A 6,773-nucleotide genomic window follows, 5' to 3' on the forward strand; every position below is an offset into this window, starting at 1 on the left:
TACTTAGCAAACTACACCAAAGTTTTAGAAGGATGCCCTAGCCTAGCGTTTCTCCTACAGCGGCTGTCTAGATCAGCCTCCCAGGAACCCCACGGGGGCAGGCAGGACGGCCCTCGTTCGTGGTTCCCTGTCAGGCAGAGGCAGGTGATGGAGCAGAAAGAATGCCTGGAAGACACGGTTTTTAACATTTCTGGCCTTACTCTAGCTGGGAAGCGGAGCACCAAGTCAGGAACCCCAGGAAGGAGGGCGTCGGTTCGACACTGGCTGCCTCACGCGCAGGGGCGAGTGCCAAGGGAGAACAGCAACCACGCGTTCAGGAACTAAGCTGACAGGACAGAATGCAGGATTCCACTAGCCACGGGGCGGGATTCAGACACCCGGCGGGACGGCACAGTGCTCCTCCGTGAAGCTGACCTCGAGGTCAGCTCAACCGCCACGACACTTCACCTGGAAGAGCCTTGGTCATTAAGCCGCTAAAAATAGCTCAAGAACAGGAACACCTGGAGGTCAGTGAAGTAAACAGGTGTGCGCTTTCCTGGGCAAAAGCAACACTTTGTCCAGAGCTTGAAACGAAAGAGGGAGAGCCCAGCAGGAGAGATGGAACACGGGAGACCCCACGTCCGTAACTGCAGGAAAAGTCATTCGCTAGCCTTGGGCCTGACCCCCAAACTGCAGCATGCCTGGACTCAGACCCGAAATGAACCCCAGATGGGCTCCCAGATTCTTCAAACTATGAAAAGAAAAAAAATAGCTTATAGGAAACAATCAGGAATGTTCAGTTAAATCAACCCCCCTTCAATCTTGGGAAAAATTTTGTCTGAAACAGAGCGAAGTTTCCCAAGAAAGCGACCTAGACCTTGAATTTTTCTTTAAGAGACGTTCCGATCATTTGGAAGCAGAAAGGAGGTGAGATAGTTGGGAGTCAGAGCAGGGGAGTAGCTTGCAGAGGTTCTCAGCAAGACTGCTGCAGTGAGGGGTGGCTCTGCTCCCGGCCGAGGCCCTGAGCCGCGTCTCCGGGAGGCCCGGCCCGGCCCGAGGCGGTCCCGACGGCCCTCATTCCGCCGGTGAAGAGCCTGGGGACTGAGGAAAGGGCCGCCCCGGCCGCCGTTTACCCGCAGGGCTTTGGCCCGAGGCCCGCTCTCACTTCTACCAAGTTCAGCGTTCTTTGCAGCAGCAGGAGAGAGAGCGGAGTCGGGTGCCAGGGCTCAGACGCCCTGGGCACAGCCTGAGAGTCTGAGAGAAGAGAGAAACAGAAAAGCCGGACTCAGGAGGTGAGCAGCAGTCTCAGCCTCCCGCGACCCCAGCCTCCTCCTCCCTCTGCCAGCAGGGTCGGCAGCAGAGGACGGGCCAGGTTTTCCCCTAAATAGGAGGTGAGCAGAAGGATGGTCAGAGGGGAGGCTCGGATTGGCCCGAGCCAAAGAGCTTTCTGGATGGGCTCAACCTGGGGTCAAGCGGCAGCTGGGGGCGGGGGCGCGGGGCTTCATTCCGAGGAGCGGGTCCACCTGGAGCGCGTGCTGTTGCCCGCTAGTTCCCGCTCCCCCTCGCACTCGGCTCCCGGGCCGAAAAGGGCTGCACCTGTGTAGACGGGGCTGGAATCCGAAGCTTGACGGTAAACAACAAACAGGAACGTTACCCCAATCGATAGGAAAAACCACAAATACTTCTTAAATAGTTTAGAGAAAAACCCAAGTCACATCCCTTGCTAAAGGCGCAGAAAGTCCTGCCAGCATCTCCTGTTTTAGGGTTTGTGTGTGTGTTTTGTTTTTGTTTTTGTTTCTGTTTGTTTTTTACCAACTCTCATCCACTTTTTAGGCTTGGAATGTTTCTCATCTTCAGGTTCGAGGTTCGGGGACTTGCTGAACTCTCGAGAGGACAGCGGGAGGTGTCTGTTACTGTCACACCCCACAGAAGCCGCGTTAGGCAAGGAGCGGGAATGCTGTCACAATATCCACGTTTGTTTGTTTGCTTGTATCTTTTTTAAAAAAAGATTTTATTTATTTATTTTCCAGAGAGAGAGATCACAAGTAGGCAGAGAGGCAGGCAGAGAGAGAAGGGGAAGCCGGCTCCCCACGGAGCAGAGAGCCCGATGCGGGGCTCGATCCTAGGACCCTGAGATCATGACCTGAGCAGAAGGCAGAGGCTCAACCCACTGAGCCCCGCAGGCACCCCTGTTTGCTTATATCTTAAGAATGCAGGGCGCCTGGAGGGCTCCGTCGGTGAAGTGTCTGCATTTGGCTTAGGTCCTGATCTCAGGGTTCTGGGATCAAGCCCGGTGTCCAGCTCCTTGCTTGGAGGGGAGCCTGCTTCTCCCTCTGCCCCTCTCCCTTCCTGTGCTCTCTCTCTTTCTCTTAAATGAGTAAATAAAATCTTAAAAAAAAACCCAAAACACTGGTTTGCTAATCAGAGTGGCAGGTGATAAGGCTAGAAATGGAGGCAGTGGTCATTTTTTTTCAGTGCCTTTTAAAAAATGGTGGTAAAAATCAAAACATAAAATTTGTCATCCTTTTTAAACACTGGGTTCAGTGCCGTTTGGTGTGCTGACATTGTCGTGTGACAGATCTCCAGAACTTTTTATCTTGCAAAACAGTCTATGCCAAGGGAAAAACACCCCATTTCCTGGACCCACCCCCACCCCCCCGCAGCCACCATGCCACTCATTTATTCATGAGAGACGCACAGAGAGGCCGAGGGAGAAGCAGGCTCCCCGCTGAGTGGGGAGTTCTACTTGGGGCTCGATCCCAGCACCCTGGGCTCATGACCTAAGCCGAAGGCAGACGCTTAACCCACTGAGCCACCCAGGCACCCAGGATTTCTTTCTTTACGACTGAATGATATTCCACTGTGTGGATACATAACTTTTTCCTTATCCATTTGCCTGGGAATGATATTTGAGCTGCTAACAGCTGTTGGGTACTGTAAATAATGCCAGTAAACACGGAGGGGCAAGGATCTTTCCATGCCACTCTCTGGTCTCTTTGATAACGTGAAGAGTGTGTAAGCACACAGAATTGCATACTGAAACTTAAAAAGTTAATAAAAGTTCATAATTTATAGATTTATAAGTGAATTTGTATTCACTTCAAGCTTCTTAAAGCAGAAGGTCGATTTTCTTTCTTGATATATAATTGACCTCTATTAATTCTAGGCGTACAATGTAATGGTTTGATATTTGCATACATTGTGAAATGATCACCACTATTAGCCCAGTTAGTACTGGTTATCATCTATAATTACACAATTTTTCCCTTGTGATGAGAGCTACTCTTAGCACCTTTTCAGTGCACAATACAGTATTGCCAACTATAGTCATTAAGCTGTACATTGTATCCCCGGGAACTATCTTACATCCTGAAGTTCCTACTTTTGACTTTCCTCACCATTCTCCCGCGTGCCAGCCCCCACATCTGGCAACTCCCCCATCTGTTCTCTGTATTTATGAGTTTAGTTGGTTGGTTTCGATCCCACACACAAGTGGGAACTTACGGCATATATATTCCTCGATCTGACTTACTTCACTTAGCACCATGCCTTCAGGTTCCATCCCTGCTGTTGTCCAAGTGGCAAGATTTCTTTCTTTCTTCTGAAAGGCTGAGTAGTATTTGGTAACGTATGGACACGTTTCCTTCATCCGTTCATCCATTGATGGACATGTACGTCGTTTCTGTGTCTCAACCTCTGTAAATAATGCTGCTGTGAACGTGAGGGTGCACGTATCTTTTTGAATTAGTGTTTTCATGTTCTTCAGATAAGCTCCCAGAATTGCAATTGCCGGGTCATAGAGTAGTTCTATTTGCAACACTCTGAGGACCCTCCACACAGTTTTCCAGAGTGACTGCACCAGTGTGCGTTCCCACCAACAGTGTAAGAGGGTTCCCCTTTCTCCCACCCTCCCAATAGGTTATTTCGGGTCTTCTTGGTAATAGCCATTCTAGCAGGTGCGAGGTGGGATCTTATTGTGGTTTTGATTCACATTTTCCTGGTGTTGAGTGATGCTGAGCATCTTTTCATGAACCTATTGGCCATCTGTGTGTCTTTTTTGGGGGAAGAAAGTCTGTTCAGGTACTTTGGCCCTTTTTAAATTGGATTGTTTTGTTTTGCTATTGAATCCTACGAGTTCTTTATTTTGTGTACTAACCCTTATCAGGTATATGATCTGCAAATATTTTATCCCATTAAGTAGACTGCCTATTTATCTTATGGATGCTTTCCTTTGTTCTGCAGAAGTTTTTTGATTTTATGTAGTCTCACCTGTTTATTATTGCTGTTGTTGACTTTGATGCTGGAGTCAGACCCAAAAGAAAAAGGGGGCAAAACTGATGTCAGGGAGCTTACCACCTGCTTTCTTCCAGGAGCTTTAGCCTTTCAGGTCTTATATTCCGGTCTTTAATTGATTTACAGTTAATTTTTGTCTGTGTGGTTCTCTATAGGTTCTTCTTATTTGGAACTCTGGGATTCCAGGCCCTGGATGTGCTTCCTTCCCCAGGTTAAGAAGTTTCCAGCAATTATTTCTTCAAGTAACTTTTCTGCCCGTTTCCCTTCTCCTTCTGGGACCCCTGTAATGTGGATGTTATTCTGCTTCGTGTTCCCCATAAGCCCCTTATGCTATCTTAGTATTCGAGTTTATTACTCACATCAGGTTATTTTGGAAAATTGGCTAAAATGAGAAATGATAAGGTTAAAGCCACATCGATCTGTTCATCCAGTCTCATGACACGAGCTGCGTGTGACTTTAAAGGCCTGAGCTCAGGTACTATTTTAACCACGTACCGACTATTTCTCTAGCAATGAGGACAGAAGACACTCAGCAGAATGGATTGTTCCTGTTCGCTGATACACAACACGATTCAGTCGGAAAGCAACTGAAGGGTGTCTTCAATTCGTGCTGCAGATTTGCAAATCAGCTACTGTTATGTGCAGCTTGAAGGAAGAAGGAGCCCTTCACCCAAACCCAGAACCACTCCACACAAAAACACAGCTGTGCTCCAAAAGGAGAAGTCTGGGGACACCCTGTAAGCTGCATCCCACCGAACCTGAGGTCGTGTCTCATCTGCGCTTCTCCTGGGGCCATTCAAGGGTCAGACTGGCCATGGAGTAAGCACCATTATAGGCCTTCAAGAAGATAAGACAATTTATTATTCCCGTCTCAGCCAAAAATGTTCATGAAAATCATTTTGTCCGAAAGGCTGGTTATTCAGTTCCTCTGGTTCGTGGACTTGTCTTACTCCTCTTTTCCTGCCATGGGAGGCCTGTGGCACTTGGGCCATCACACTGTGCTTGGAGGGGAGCCTGTGGTCAAGGGGCACCAGTCTATCAGCAAGTGTACGTGTCCCCCTGCCCCCCGCCAGGTGGCTCCAGGCCTGTCACTAGGGAAGCAGGGTCACTGTGGGGCCTGCTGCTTCAGGAGGTGGCGAGTGGCCCTTGCGGGATTCCCAGCACCTCATGGTGCTCCCACTCAGCCTCTTCCTGGCCCTCGGTCCGGCTCGTCTCTGTTCTCTGCATCTATCTTGGAAAATCAAGCTCTACTTTTTTTTTCCTAAGAGTTTATTTATTTATTTGACAGAGAAAGACAGCAAGAGATGGAACACAAGCAGGGGGAGTGGGAGAGGGAGAAGCAGGCTTCCCGCTGAGCAGGAGCCCGATGCAGGACTCAGTCCCAGGACCCTGGGATCATGACCTGAGCCGAAGGCAGACGCTTAATGACTGAACCACCCAGGTGCCCCAAGCTCTACTTTTTTATTCTTTTCGTTTCGGTGCCAATCATAGTACAGTGTTGTGCTGTACCACTAGGTATTTCATGGAGGAGTTCCTGAAAGGATCATGAATGACCTTTGTGTTTAGAAAATATCTGGTGCTTCGTTGCTTTTTCCTCCTATGTTAAAATATGGGTGGGTGCAGAGAGCCCATATCTGCAAACCCTGGGGATGTATCGGCTGCCAGTGTCCCTGTGGTCACATTCTGGAAAGGAATGGGCATGTGAGTGAGTCATACATCTGTGTCTTCCATTGGGATTTTATACATTAGAGAGCAAGCCACACAGAACCCAAAGTAGGAAATGCAAGTACCAAGATGGGATGGAAATAAGTTTTGTCCATGAGTCATGAGCCACTCGCTCAACAATACTACCGGGTCCTCCCCCACCCCCCCACACAAACATAGCGGGGGCTGCGCTGGCTCTGGGGCACGCAGTCCTTCTTCACGTGGACCTCACAGTCAGATGCCGGAGCACAGACACCGGACACGCTTAAAGAGAAGAGTGAAAAGTACGTCAGAATGAGTCATTGTACAGTTAAAAATAAATTGTTAATGGCCAAAATCTTATTCTCTCCTACGTGAAACACAAAAGATTTTGTCTGATCCAGATTTTAGGACGTTTAGTAATAGGAAAGGCTGTGTACCCAGTGTAAATCCCACTGGTTTGACCCTTTTTATTAAGATTTCAAAGAATGGCTCCTGTGGCTAGCTTTTGACATCTTAATCCACATTCACTCCAAACTGAATCCAAATATTATGTCTTTTTAACTAAGAAATCTGAAGCAACGTACTGTAATCCGAATTAACCGTGGCATCAATGCTAAGGGTTTGTCTGGTGGAAAGTTCTCTTTCCAGACAAGCAATCAGGGCATGAGCATTTCACCTGCAGTTAGGGCTCCTTCCACAAATTCTTTAGCCTTTGGAGGCCTTTGAATGTATTATGCAGATGGACAAATTATGTCTAATTACTTTGTAACTCTAAAATTAATGACACTGTGACTTTTATTAACTTAGGAGATATC

General features: G+C 48.2%; 1 long non-coding RNA gene across 1 annotated transcript; it reads left to right on the forward strand.

The window, feature by feature from the left end:
- Positions 1-784: 784 nt before the first annotated feature.
- Positions 785-5,169, forward strand: LOC116598853. The gene is made up of 2 exons (XR_004289178.1): positions 785-1,370; positions 4,428-5,169. It is a non-coding gene; the product is annotated as an uncharacterized LOC116598853 (long non-coding RNA).
- The last annotated feature ends 1,604 nt before the right edge of the window (positions 5,170-6,773 follow it).

The sequence above is a fragment of the Mustela erminea genome, chromosome 9 (genome assembly GCF_009829155.1).
Source record: "Mustela erminea isolate mMusErm1 chromosome 9, mMusErm1.Pri, whole genome shotgun sequence".
NCBI classification, from domain to species: domain Eukaryota; kingdom Metazoa; phylum Chordata; class Mammalia; order Carnivora; family Mustelidae; genus Mustela; species Mustela erminea.